Source organism: Ursus americanus, chromosome X (genome assembly GCF_024610735.1).
Source record: "Ursus americanus isolate L20-20 chromosome X, mUrsAme1.1.p, whole genome shotgun sequence".
NCBI lineage: Eukaryota > Metazoa > Chordata > Mammalia > Carnivora > Ursidae > Ursus > Ursus americanus.
In genome coordinates, this window is record NC_142164.1 from 18,745,404 (window position 1) to 18,758,369 (window position 12,966).

At 39.2% G+C, this 12,966-nt stretch overlaps 1 long non-coding RNA gene and 1 pseudogene across 2 annotated transcripts in view; one reads left to right on the forward strand and one right to left on the reverse strand.

The window, feature by feature from the left end:
• Positions 1 to 12,966, forward strand: part of LOC123791295 (uncharacterized) — a 163,840-nt gene that overhangs the window by 72,055 nt on the left and 78,819 nt on the right. The window lies entirely within an intron of this gene.
• Positions 7,983 to 8,396, reverse strand: LOC123791285 (large ribosomal subunit protein eL30 pseudogene; annotated as a pseudogene).

The following is a 12,966-nucleotide window of genomic DNA, read 5'->3' on the forward strand; positions in this document are numbered from 1 at the left end:
TCTCGTTTGAGCAAGTGGCCAAGGACCTGGCAGGCCAAGGACTCCTCTTGTGTAAACTGAAAAGGGCATAAATACAAGATGCTACAATCTACCCCTCGGTACTATAATTTGGAGCCTCCATTTTTGAGAACAACGTATTCTCATTTCTTTTCTGGTTGAAGAAACAGTCCTTCACATTGGTGGCCAATTATATTCTCCTGAAAAGGATGATTATTCTCCTAATGACAGTTAGTACGCCAAGATACAGTTCCTGCTATTGTATCTGGTCTCAGAACCATAACTTATATTAATCATCTCCCTCTCCAACCATTATGTTTATACTTTCCTCATAATAAACTAACACCTTGGCTGATTTAGGTTGCTTGCTTGGTGGTGTGACCCAGACCTTCATCCCAGAGGGGTTTGAGCAGTTAGTTGCTTTTCCCTTTTTGGGTCCTGGGTTGCTGCAATTTGATATTTACAGTTATCATTGGGATAGATTCATTAAGAAATGTTGAGTTTCAAACAGAATTCTCCCTATCTGTGTGCATAGTACAGCCCTAACTCCTGATAGAAATTAGGGTAATTACCTCAGTAAGTATAAAAGTTTCTTTCTTTGCCTGTTGTTCCACTGGCATTAAGATCCCAAAGTTATAAGATGGGAGTTGCAGCTTCTAGTTCATTGAAACATTTACCGTGTCATCAAGTAGAAGTTGCTCCCAACCTTGGAACCATTATCTCAAACCCAGCATAGCTTAGGTTTGCAGGAATGGGGAAACATAAGTTCCACAAGTGGGTCACTGGAGTAATAGTCAGAGGAGCCACTCTTACTACTGCCCTTCAGTTCCTGGACCTAAATTTTTAAGCTATTCAAGAAAATAATATATTGGCTATGATTTCAGTGATTATACTACATCTTAAGATATTGTGACTGAGCTGGTGCCTTAGCTTATCCTTCAACAGGTCTGTCTACCGTTGTCTTAGGCTTGTTGATTCTGGGTGTTGAGATACATGACAACTCCCGGGATTCTCATGTCCATGAGCCCATTGTTGAACCTCCTTTGCTGTAAAGTGGTCCCTTTGATATTGGGTATTATCATGCATAGTTCAATGTCAGTTGATCAGAATTTTCTCAGCCTTTGCATGGTGGGGATGCTGGAAGTTCTGCAGATAGAGAAGGCAAACACATACCTGCTTTATATATCTATTCAGATAGAGATGAATTGCTGTTTTCCCCGCATTGGAAGGGGTCTGATGTAACTGATCTTCAACTAGTTGTCTGGCTGATCTACCTGAGTAATGGTGCCATACTGGGGACAAATACTCTCAATTTCTGCTGCTGAAATTTTGGCATATTCTGCAGTTGTTGGGTTCACGTGTAGCTGGTATATCCTTTTTCCATGAGCATATTATACAAGTACTGGGGTAGCTGAGAAGGGACATGGGCTGAGATCCACTGAATGAGTCTCTTGTGCACATGGTTGTTAAGAGATTTCTCTGTGATGTATATTATTTGCTGGGTATTAACTTGAGACAAATATCTGTATGTTTTGTGTCCATTTCCATAGATCCATCCATATACCTCTTCCTTATACTCAATCTTCCGGTTTTGGCCACTTGAATGAAGTTGTAATATGGCAGCAGCCATCTATTTCTGGCTAGTGCTAACATACTATGCTGACCGATCTGTAAATCAGGCAACAAAATTAGGTGACATGGGCATCTTGGCCACCTATTCATGTAGTTGATTCATACTTTCTGGACATGCTTGAAGCTGGTCCCAAATGCATTGCTTTGGTGTACATGGTGGACTTGTTAATGCCATGATCTTATTTATGGACATTTCTCTTTGCAAAGTCTCTTGGTATCCTATGGTCAGATGCCCAGTGTTGACTGGACATAGTAACATAGCAGATGTTTGGAAACAGAGTAGTTCTCTCCCACAGAGGGCTTGTTATTCTCTAGAGTTCTAGGTGTCTATTTTATGACTGTCCTACTGGGGACAAATAAATGCTGCTCCTCTCTTGGTGGTAAGAGCTACAAGGTGCAACAAATTGTTCTTTAGAAAAATACTAGTGTCTTCCAAGACATACCCTGCCTCTGTTAAAACTTCACCAATATGGCAGGCTGTGAAACTTTATGTGGTTTATTTACCACTTTTTGGCAGACAAGTGAACCTCTAAAAATTTCAACAGTATGGTAGGTCCACAAATCTTATAAAGCTTACTTCCCATCTCTTAGTATATAAGTGTCTTATCCAGGCATCTCAGGTATCTGTCATTTCCAGCTCAACAGGTCCAATTAAAATGAAGTGGACCAGAATGATTTTCTGAAGAATTTCAAGATATTCAAGGTCCCTGTGGACAATATTATGTCAAAGAGCCAGAGAGTTAACATACCACTCAGGCAAGAGGGTGTGTGTACTCAGCTATTCCTGACATCCAAAAGTAAGTTGCTTTCAATCCTCTCTACTGATGTATGTCACAAAGAAAGTATTCAGCCAAATCAATAGCTTTGTACTAAGTGCCTGTGATGATGTTGATCTGCTTTTATAAAGAAAGTACATTTTTTAAAAAAGTACATCCAACATAGCAACTGCAATCAGGCTTCTATTTTGTTAAGTTTATAATAGTCCCCTGTCACCAGGCATGAACCACCTGATTTTGCAAAGGCCAAGCTGAAGAACTGAGAAAAATGTAAGTGGATCTGTCTAGTCCATCTTTTTTAAATCTTTGATGGTGACACTAGTTTCCCTAGTGCCTTTAACAATGTAATATTTCTTTTTATTTAGATTTCTGGAAGGGGAAGTTCTGGGGGCTTTCACTTGGCTTTTTCTATTTAAATGGTCCCTTGTCCACAGATCAGAGAAGCAATGGGAGAGATCTTGCAGAATCTAGGAATGTGCATCCCAATTATACATTCAGAGACCAGAGAAAGAGGAACAGTGTGGGTGTGTGGACCCGTTGACCCGCTATGAGATGAGTATTACTTTCTGGACCAGGGTTTGCATTAGATTGAATCACATGAAATATTCTTAGCTTGAAGACTTTGAAGGACTTTTAAGTCCTACAAATTTGTACCTAAATATCCATGACCTCAAACCATCAAACCAATGTCCAGAGAAAGTATGTGAGTTAAATATAGTACTTGAAGAGTATATACATTTCTATGCACTTGTCTACAAAGGATATCCTCTTTGAAAGCCATTAGGAGTTTCATGCTTGCATTTTGCATCATCAGCCATCTCCATTTTGACATCAAGCACTGGTCTATATCAGAAGGGATTACATGATCTACAGGATGACCTTGAGCTGGGCTGAGGATCTTTCTGTGATTTCTATCTACAAGTACTGCTAGCCAGTGTAAACCATTGAGTAAGAGATTCAAGCTGGTTCTTCTGTCACATCTACTACACCTGACCTTGTTGCAAATTCTAGGGCCAGTCCTAGGTTCATTCTAAGTTAGATAGGTTACAAAACCTACCACATTTCACTTCCAGCTCGTCATTTCTTTACATATAGTCCCCAACTTCTTATAACCACCTTTCATAGAGCTCACTCATTTTTCACACATTTATATTCCATCTGAGTAATCAGAGACAATAAACTGGAGTATTTATGGCAGAATATCTGTTTCTTGCCACCTTTAAGACCCACTGGCAAAAGGACTGAAACTGATATGAATAGTGATGTTGATTCCCATGAGCATTCTTCTAAGGTATGATTGTGCCATATGGCAACTTTCTGTGTCAGAATGAATTTCAATCCAATCCTACCAGAAATATAACTGTTTTTTTAAATAAATAATTCAACTTATTTCGATTTTGACAGAGGAGCAGAAATGCAATTTTCATCACTTTGGGCTTTTTTCCCTTTTTTCCAAGATTACATCTATGTTTGAAGGAGGGGTTTCAATACATTGGGTAGGAAACTAGTCTCAGTAATTTTCTGGTCCTTGGATATTTGTCACTCAGATTTTTGCTGAGTAAACCTCATTGCTGTTTTAAAGACCCCTCCATATCTGAACTGTTCATACTACTTTCCCCTGTATATGCATTTAATTGTGATAATAAGAATACAATAACTCACAAGTAATAATGATATTATTTGTAAATATATTCTTCTGTATTATCTTGAAAAGAATGAATTTGAAGTTGGGTGTCTTAAACTGGAAGAATATGATCCTCAATAATAAATTGATGCAAATAAAATATTCAAAATGTCAATGTATTTTAAAAAGTTTTAAATTGTGGCAAAAATACATAGCATGCAATTTACTATCTTAGCCATTTTAAAGTGTACGGTAAAGTATGTTTAAGTATATTCCCATTGTTGTGCAAAGATTTCCAGAACTCTTTTCATCTTGTAAAATGGAAACTCCATGCCCATTAAACAATAACTCTATTTCCCCTACCCTCCAGGCTCTGGTGATCATTCTTATACTTCTGTTTCTAAGAGTTTGACTACTCTAGATACCTAGTATAAGTGGCATCAAACAATATTTGTCTTTTTGTGACTGGATTATTTAACAGCATAATGTTTTCAAAGTTCATCCATGCTGTAGCATGTGAAAGAATTTTCTTCTTTTTATTTTTATTTTATTTTTTTATTATAATAATATTTTTTATTATATTATGTTAGTCACCACACAGTACATCCCTGGTTTTTGATGTAAAGTTCGATGATTCATTAGTTGCGTATAATACCCAGTGCACCATGCAATACGTGCCCTCCTTACTACCCATCACCAGCCTATCCCATTCCCCCACCCCCTCCCCTCTGAAGCCCTCAGTTTGTTTCTCAGAGCCCATAGTCTCTCATGTTTCATTCCCTCTTTTGATTACCCCCCCTTTCTTTATCCCTTTCTTCTACCAATCTTCCTAGTTCTTATGTTCCATAGATAGGAGAAACCATATGATAATTCCCTTTCTCTGCTTGACTTATTTCACTTAGAATTTTCTTCTTTTTAAAGCTGAATAATATTCCATTGTTTGTATCTACTGCATTTTATTTATTCATTTATCTGTTGCTGAACATTTACGTTGTTTTCACCTCTTGGCTATTATAAATAATGCTTCTATGAGCATGGAAGTGCACATATTTCTTCGAGACCTTTCTTTCAGTTCTTTTGGGCATATACCCAGAAGCGGGATTGCCAGATCATATGGTAGTTCTGTTTTTAATTTTTCAAAGAAACACCACCCAGTTTTCCATAGCAGCTGCACCATTTTACATTCCCACCAATGTAGGGTGGGTTCCAGTTTCTCCAAATTTTTGCAGTCATTTGTTATTATTATTATTTTTGATAGTAGCCATCCTAATGGGTATGAGGTATTCATGCTACTTTTGTTTCTCCTTTTCAGTGCATGGGAATAAACCTCATTGCAGAGTCTGTTATGGGAAAATTAGAGTTGTGGTTAAGCCTTCAACTACATACTTACATTATCTGTATCCTAGTAAACCATGCAGTGTTGGTGCCATAGTTCACATACCTCTGTATTTCCCCAATCTCAAAGACACACCAGGGGGATTACAGCCCAGGCACTAGCATTGCCATCTTGATCTGGGTTCACATTTATGCCCATGATTAGGATGAGCAAAATTTGACTAGAGTACAAAATGAGGATTTCACATTCAGTTATAGATACTTTTTAAAGTGTTCTCTAAAGCAATGTACACATATTTATAATATTTGCTACGTTCCTACTGTGCAAAGTGCAATATCTGAAATACATAAACTGTTTAATGAATATTTGTCAGTGTAGGTGGAAGAGAGGGAGAAATGATAGGAAAAAGAACTAAGGAGAATGAGAGAAGCAAGGAGGAATAGGGGAAAGAATAAAATAAGAAAAAAGAGGAAGGAAGGAAGAAATGGAGGAAGAGAGGGAGAAGGAAAGAAGGAAGGAAAAGACGTCTACTGGTTATAATTTTCAGGTATGGAGTATGGTTAAAATTTTTTTTTCATATCTTCTGCCCATTTTATGATTTATTTGTTTCTTGTGTATTGAGTTTGAGAAGTTCTTTGTAGATCTTGGATAACAGCCTTTTATCTGTAGTGTCATTTGCAAAGATATTCTCCCATTCTGTGGGCTGCCTCTTAGTTTTTTTGACTGTTTCCTTGTCTGTGCAGAAGCTTTTTATCTTGATGAAGGCCCACAAATTCATTTTTTTCTTTTGTTTCTCTTGTCTTTGGAGATGTGTCATGAAAAAAGGTTGCTGTGGCCGATGTCGTAGAGGTTGCTGCCTATGCTCTCCTCTAGGATTTTGATGGATTCCTGTCTCACATCAAGGTCTTTCATCCACTTGGAGCTTATCTTTGTGTATGGTGTGAGAGAGTGGTCAAGTTTCATTCCTTTGCATGTAGCTGTCCAATTTTCCCAGCACCATTTATTGAAGAGACTATCTTTTTTTCCACTGGATGTTTTTTCCTGCTTTGTCAAAGATTAGTTGCCCAAAGAGCCGAGAGTCCATTTCTGGGTTCTCTATTCTGTTCCATTGGTTTATGTGTCTGTTTTTGTGCCAGTACCATGCTGTCTTTGTGATCACAGCTTTGTAGTACAACTTGAAATCTGGCATTGTGATGCCCCCAACTTTGTTTTTCCTTTTCAACAATTCCTTGGCGATTCGTGGCCTTTTCTGGTTCCACACAAATTTAAGGGCCGTTTGTTCCAGTTCTTTGAAAAATGTCATTGGTATTTTGATCAGGATAGCATTGAAAGTATAGATTGCTCTGGGTAGCATGGACATTTTAACTATGTTAATTCTTTCAATCCATGAGCATGGAATATTTTTCCATCTTTTTGTGTCTTCAATGTCTTTCAAGAGTGATTTGTAGTTTCTAGAATATAGATCCTTTACGTATCTGAACAGACACTTTTCCAATGAAGACATACAAATGGCTAACAGACACATGAAAAAATGTTCAAAATTATTAGCCATCAGGGAAATTCAAATCAAAACCACACTGAGATACCACCTTACACCACTTAGAATGGCAAAAATGGACAAGGCAAGAAACAACAATTGTTGGAGAGGATGTGGAGAAAGGGGATCCCTCCTACATTGTTGGTGGGAATGCACGTTGGTACAGCCACTCTGGAAAACAGTGTGGAGGTCCCTTAAAGAGTTAAAAATTGAGCTACCCTATGATCCAGCCATTGCACTACTGGGTATTTACCCCAAAGATACAGACATAGTGAAGAGAAGGGCCATATGCACCCCTGTGTTCATAGCAGCATTGTCCACAATAGCTAAATCGTGGAAGGAGCCGAGATGCCCTTCAACAGATGACTGGATTAAGAAGTTGTGGTCCAGGGGCGCCTGGGTGGCTCAGTCGTTAAGCGTCTGCCTTCAGCTCAGGGCGTGATCCCGGCATTCTGGGATCGAGCCCTACATCAGGCTCCTCTGCTAGGAGCCTGCTTCTTCCTCTCCCACTCCCCCTGCTTGTGTTCCCTCTCTCGCTGGCTGTCTCTCTGTCTGTCAAATAAATAAATAAAATCTTAAAAAAAAAAAAAGAAGTTGTGGTCCATATATACGATGGAATATTACTCAGCTATCAGAAAGAACAAGTTCTCAACATTTGCTACAACATGGACGGCACTGGAGGAGATAATGCTAAGTGAAATAAGTCAAGCAGAGAAAGACAATTATCATATGGTTTCTCTCATCTATGGAACATAAGAACTAGGAAGATCGGTAGGAGAAGAAAGGGATAAAGAAAGGGGGGTAATCAGAAGGGGGAATGAAACATGAGAGACTATGGGCTCTGAGAAACAAACTGTGGGCTTCAGAGGGGAGGGAGGTGGGGGAATGGGATAGGCTGGTGATGGGTAGTAAGGAGGGCACGTATTGCATGGTGCACTGGGTGTTATACGCAACTAATGAATCATGGAACTTTACATCAAAAACCAGGGATGTACTGTGTGGTGACTAACATAATATAATAAAAAAATATTATTATAAAAAAATTTTTTTAACAAGCTGTGGCCAATTTTATTGAAGAAAAATTTTGCGTGATTTACTTTTCCCCAGTGTGTTCTGGCATGCTTCTAATGATATCAGAATCACCTGGATCAATGATAACCAGTGTGCTTACTCTGTATTATTTCCCACATGCTGTGCCCAATTCAATATTATTGCCACTGTAGTGATGGACACCAGTTTTGGCCAACATGGCATAGTATTCTATTTCAGATTTCCTCAAGGCTGGGCAGTTGTTGGCGAGGATGACCAGTTTTGCTTTGCCGTGTCTGATCATTTTCAGAGTCTGCTTGTAGCCCAGCATGTACTTCCCACTTTTCATAATGAGCTGGAGCCTAGTGTTGATCGACTCCAGCGACTTTTTCATTTTCTTTGAGGCCACCATCTTCCTGCCTTAGATGCGGGATGGCCCCAACCAAGAGCAGCCGCCACGATGGACCGGAGAGAGAAAGTCTGCTTAAAATTTTTTAAACAAATATTACGCAGGTAATTTTGAAGCATAGTAAGTTAAGAATAACTGGTATAGTCTAAGAAAATAAGAAGTCCTGGGAAGGTCAGATCATGAGACATACCAACATTTAAGTAAGGGAGAGAGAAAGAGACTCCGGTAAAGAGAAGGAAAAGCAACAGATAAGGAAATAAGAGTAAAACCATGAGATTGTGGCATAACGGAGCTCAGGGAAGAGAAAACTTCTAGAAAGTCATATTTAACACCATCTAAGGTTGTGAGAAGTCAAACAAGGTTAGACCGAGGCATGCTTAATCACAATGACAAAGTCGAAGACATTTCTGAACTTTTCCAGAGCTATTATTGTGGAAGTATAGGTGTTTAAGTTGTAGATTTGAAGTAAATGGGAATTGAGTAACTTTAGCAAGTGTAGACTTCTTGTTGAAGAAGCCAGTACAGAGTGACAGGTTGAAATTATAGGAAATAAAGCAAGTAATTAATGAATAGAAATCCCAGAAGAGAAAGGAGGTGGTGTGACTAAGAAGACAAGTAGATCTATCTATGTGAAAGAAAGAAAGAAGATACAGCCATGCAGAACCAGGTGTTGCAGGTGCCTGAGTTTAGAGTTAAATAGGTGGCAGGTGGAAGAGTATAGAAGGGGTTAATATTTATTTGTTTTAATTGTATTAATGGCTTAATATTACACAGTTGTTGGGTGAGAACGTAGGAGGTAGAAATTGGGCTGGGGGGGCTTGAGAGAATTCACAAACATTTGGAATGTTGGTTGCTAGAATGCTAGAAGGGAATGGAAACTGACCTGAAACAAGTCAAAAGAGAGGACCAATTAGGCCCAGCTGAGTTTGGAGGCCCTGAATCAGAATCAGGCTTTTTCTCCAGCAGTGTCCAGAAACTCAGACACAGGAAAAGAGAAATATGGGTATGAGACTAACACTGGGGTTTGATTTTGCAAGGGAGGTGTCCTTTAGCCTGTTGGAGCAGAAAAGCAGTTGCAAATGTATCAGTGAGTATGTGCAGGTGAACAACTGCAGGCTCCAGTATCAGGAAGGAAAGGCTGGCAACTGGGGAAAATGGAGGGCGGACAAGGGACTGCAGGGGTCTAATGTGGTGAAAGAGCCGTGTGCTAAGTCGTTAATGAATGTTGACAAGGGCTAAGGCATAACCATGAAGATGGGTGACGAAAGTGGTAGTCAACTGCTGATAAGTCCAGCAGTTGATATGGAGGGATGGAGTGCTTAGACTGATGGATTGTACAGTAGCAGAACTAAGAACAAACCCTGTTAGCTTTAAATTCCCAGTGCATCCCAAATCCAATTTCTGCTGCAGGTTCAAATGCAGAAAGTTTCATGAAACTGTCACTCTTATTAAAAACCAAAACAAACTGAGTAAAGTACACAATCATAGTGGTTTTTTCAAAGATTTTATTTGTTTGAGAGAGAGAGAGAGAGCACAAATGGGTGGAGGGGCAGAGGGAAAAGGAGAAAATCTCAAGCAGACTCAGCGTTGAGTATGGAGCCCGACGTGGGGCTTGATCTCATGACTCTCAGATCATGACCTGAGCCGAAACAGTTAGATGCTTAACCATATAAGCCACCTAGATGCCCCCACCATCATAGTTTTAAAAAACATGTCAGCGGGCTGAAGACAGAAAGTAATCCAATGAACTAAACTCCAGAAAATGAAGAGCCATTTGCAGAAGGAAAACACTTATTGCTGTGCTTGTCTCTGGTGGAATTGCAGTAGAAGGAGGAATTCATTATAGACAGTGTAGGGAGAATAAGGTAAAAATACAAGTTTTTAACAGCTCCTGTGAAATGACAGCATCAGAGAGGCAGGGAAGGCCAGAGATTTAATCCATATCTAGGGAATGTGTATGTATTGGATATTTTTCCTTTTTCTTTCCAGATTCATTTTCCATTCGTCTCCACCCTGCTGTACACCCAGGAAGGATGGCTTCTATTGTCTACAACAAAGGACTTCCTTACCTTTTGTTTCCTTGTTGGGTTTGGCCAAAGGGAGACTTAGGTAGGATATTGGAACATGGGGAGGAATTGAAGTCAGAGTGATTTGTTCCTCTGGCTCCCTCCTTGTGGAGTCACTATTGTTGACTTCCATTTGCCTACTGAAGGCCGCTACTCCTGTTAAGTTACCTGAATATATAGCTACCCATTCTGGGTTCCAGTTACCACCCTCTTACATCTTCAGGCCTAGGTATGGTAACCTCTTCCCTTTTGTCAGTAATGGAACACTGCTCTAAACCAGGTACATTTCTCTAAATCTTGCCCACACTTTTATTCATGGTCACTTTATGAAACTATTCTCAAATAATCCACTGTGAGTGTGACATCTGTTTTTCTCAAGGATCCTGACTGATATGATAAGGCATCTAAGGTCAAGAGTAGTCTTGAGCAGTGTATCCACTATGACAAAGTAGAACATAGCCCTAGATGGAATGAAAATAGAGTTCAGGGAAAGTGTTGCCTAGGGGCCCTTGGGGACCATAGTTGAATAAATTAAGTGTTTGGGTTCTTTCCCCTTCATGTTTGTAGATCATTCATTTCCATAACTTGAACAAACTGTGCTAGATGCAGGCCACCCAGTCTCTGTACATCACTTGAATATTTTGAAATTTAGTTACTATAGCAGTGGCTCTTTCTCTCCCCTCCTGCTTTATTGATATATAATTGACATAAAACATTGTGTAAAGTTAAGGTGTACAATGTGATGCTTTGATACACATATATATTGCAAAATGATTACCACAATAAAGGTTAGTTAACACATTCATCACCTCACAGTTACCTTTTCTTTTTTTGTGGTGAGAAGTTTTAAGATCTACTCTCTTAGCAACTTTCCAACTATACAATACAGTGTTGTTAACTATAGTCACCATGTCATATATTACATTTCCAAAGTTTATTTGGTTTATAACTGGAAATTTATGCCCTTTGACCACCTTCACTCACCCCCCCCTCCTGGCAACCACCAATCTACTGTTTCTGTAAATTTGGTTTTTTAAGATTCCACATATAAGTGAGATCATACAGTTTGTCTCTCCATGACTGACTTATTTAACTTAGCATTAGGCTTTCAAGTTTCACCTGTGTTGTCACAAATGGCAGAATTTCCTTCTTTATTATGGCTGAATAATCCATTGTATATACATACATTTTCTTTATCTGTTCATTTGTTGATGGACACTCAGGTGGTTTCCATGTCTTAGGTGTTACAAATAATGTGGCAATGAACATGGAAGTGCAGATATCTCTTCAAGATAGTATTTTCATTTCCTTTAAATAAATACCCAGAAGTGGAATTGCTGGATCACATGGTAACTCTGTTTTTTTTTTAAAGATTTTGTTTATTTGTTTGACAGAGAGAGACACAGCCAGTGAGAGAGGGAACACAAGCAGGGGGAGTGGGAGAGGAAGAAGCAGGCTCCCAGCAGAGCAGGGAGCCCGATGTGGGGCTCGATCCCAGGACCCTGGGATCACACCCTGGGCTGAAGGCAGACACTTAACGACTGAGTTTTTAATTTCTTGAGGAACCCCCATACTGTTTTCCATAGTGGTTATACTATTTACATTCCTACCAACAGTGCACAAGTGTTCTCTTTCATCCACATTTTTGCCAGCACTTACCTCTAGTCTTTTTGATAATAGCCACCCCAACACATGTGAGGTGAAACCTCACTGTGGATTTGATAGGATCAGTGATGTTGAACACATTTTCATGTACCCGTTGACCATTTGTGTATCTTCTTTGGAAAAATATCTATTCAGATCCTTCGTCCAACTTTATTTTTTTTATTTTTTTTAAACATTTTTATTTTTGTTTATTTTTTTTATATTTCTTTTCTTTTTAAATTTTTTTTATTATGTTACATTAGTTACCATACAGTACATCCTCAGTTTTTGATGTGGTGTTCCATGATTCATTGTTTGTGTATAACACCCAGTGCTCCATGCTATATATGTGCCCTCCTTAATACCCATCACCGTCCTATCCCAGATCCCCATCCCCCCTCCCATCTGAAGCCCTCAGTTTGTTCCCAGAGTCCATAGTCTCTCGTGATTCATTCCCCCTTCTGTTTACCCGCTCTTCATTCTTCCCTTCCTTCTCCTACCGATCTCCCTGCTATTTCTTATGTTCCACAAATGAGTGAAACCATATGATAATTCTCTTTCTCTGCTTCACGTATTTCACTTAGCATAATCTCCTTTTAAAAATTTAAATTCAATTAATTAACATAAAATGTATTACTGGTTTCAAAGGTACAGGTCTATAATTCATCAGTCTTATATAATACCCAGTGCTCATTACATCACATGCCTTCCTTTATGCCCATCACCCAGTTACCTCATCCCTCCACCCCCTTCCCCTCCAGCAACCCTCAGTTTGCTTCCTATGATTAAGAGTCTCTTATGGTTTGTCTCCCTCTCTGGTTTCATCTTGTTTTATTTTTTCCTCTCTTTCCCTATGATCCTCTGCCTTGTTTCTTAAATTCCACATGTCAGTGAGACCATATGATAATTGTCTTTC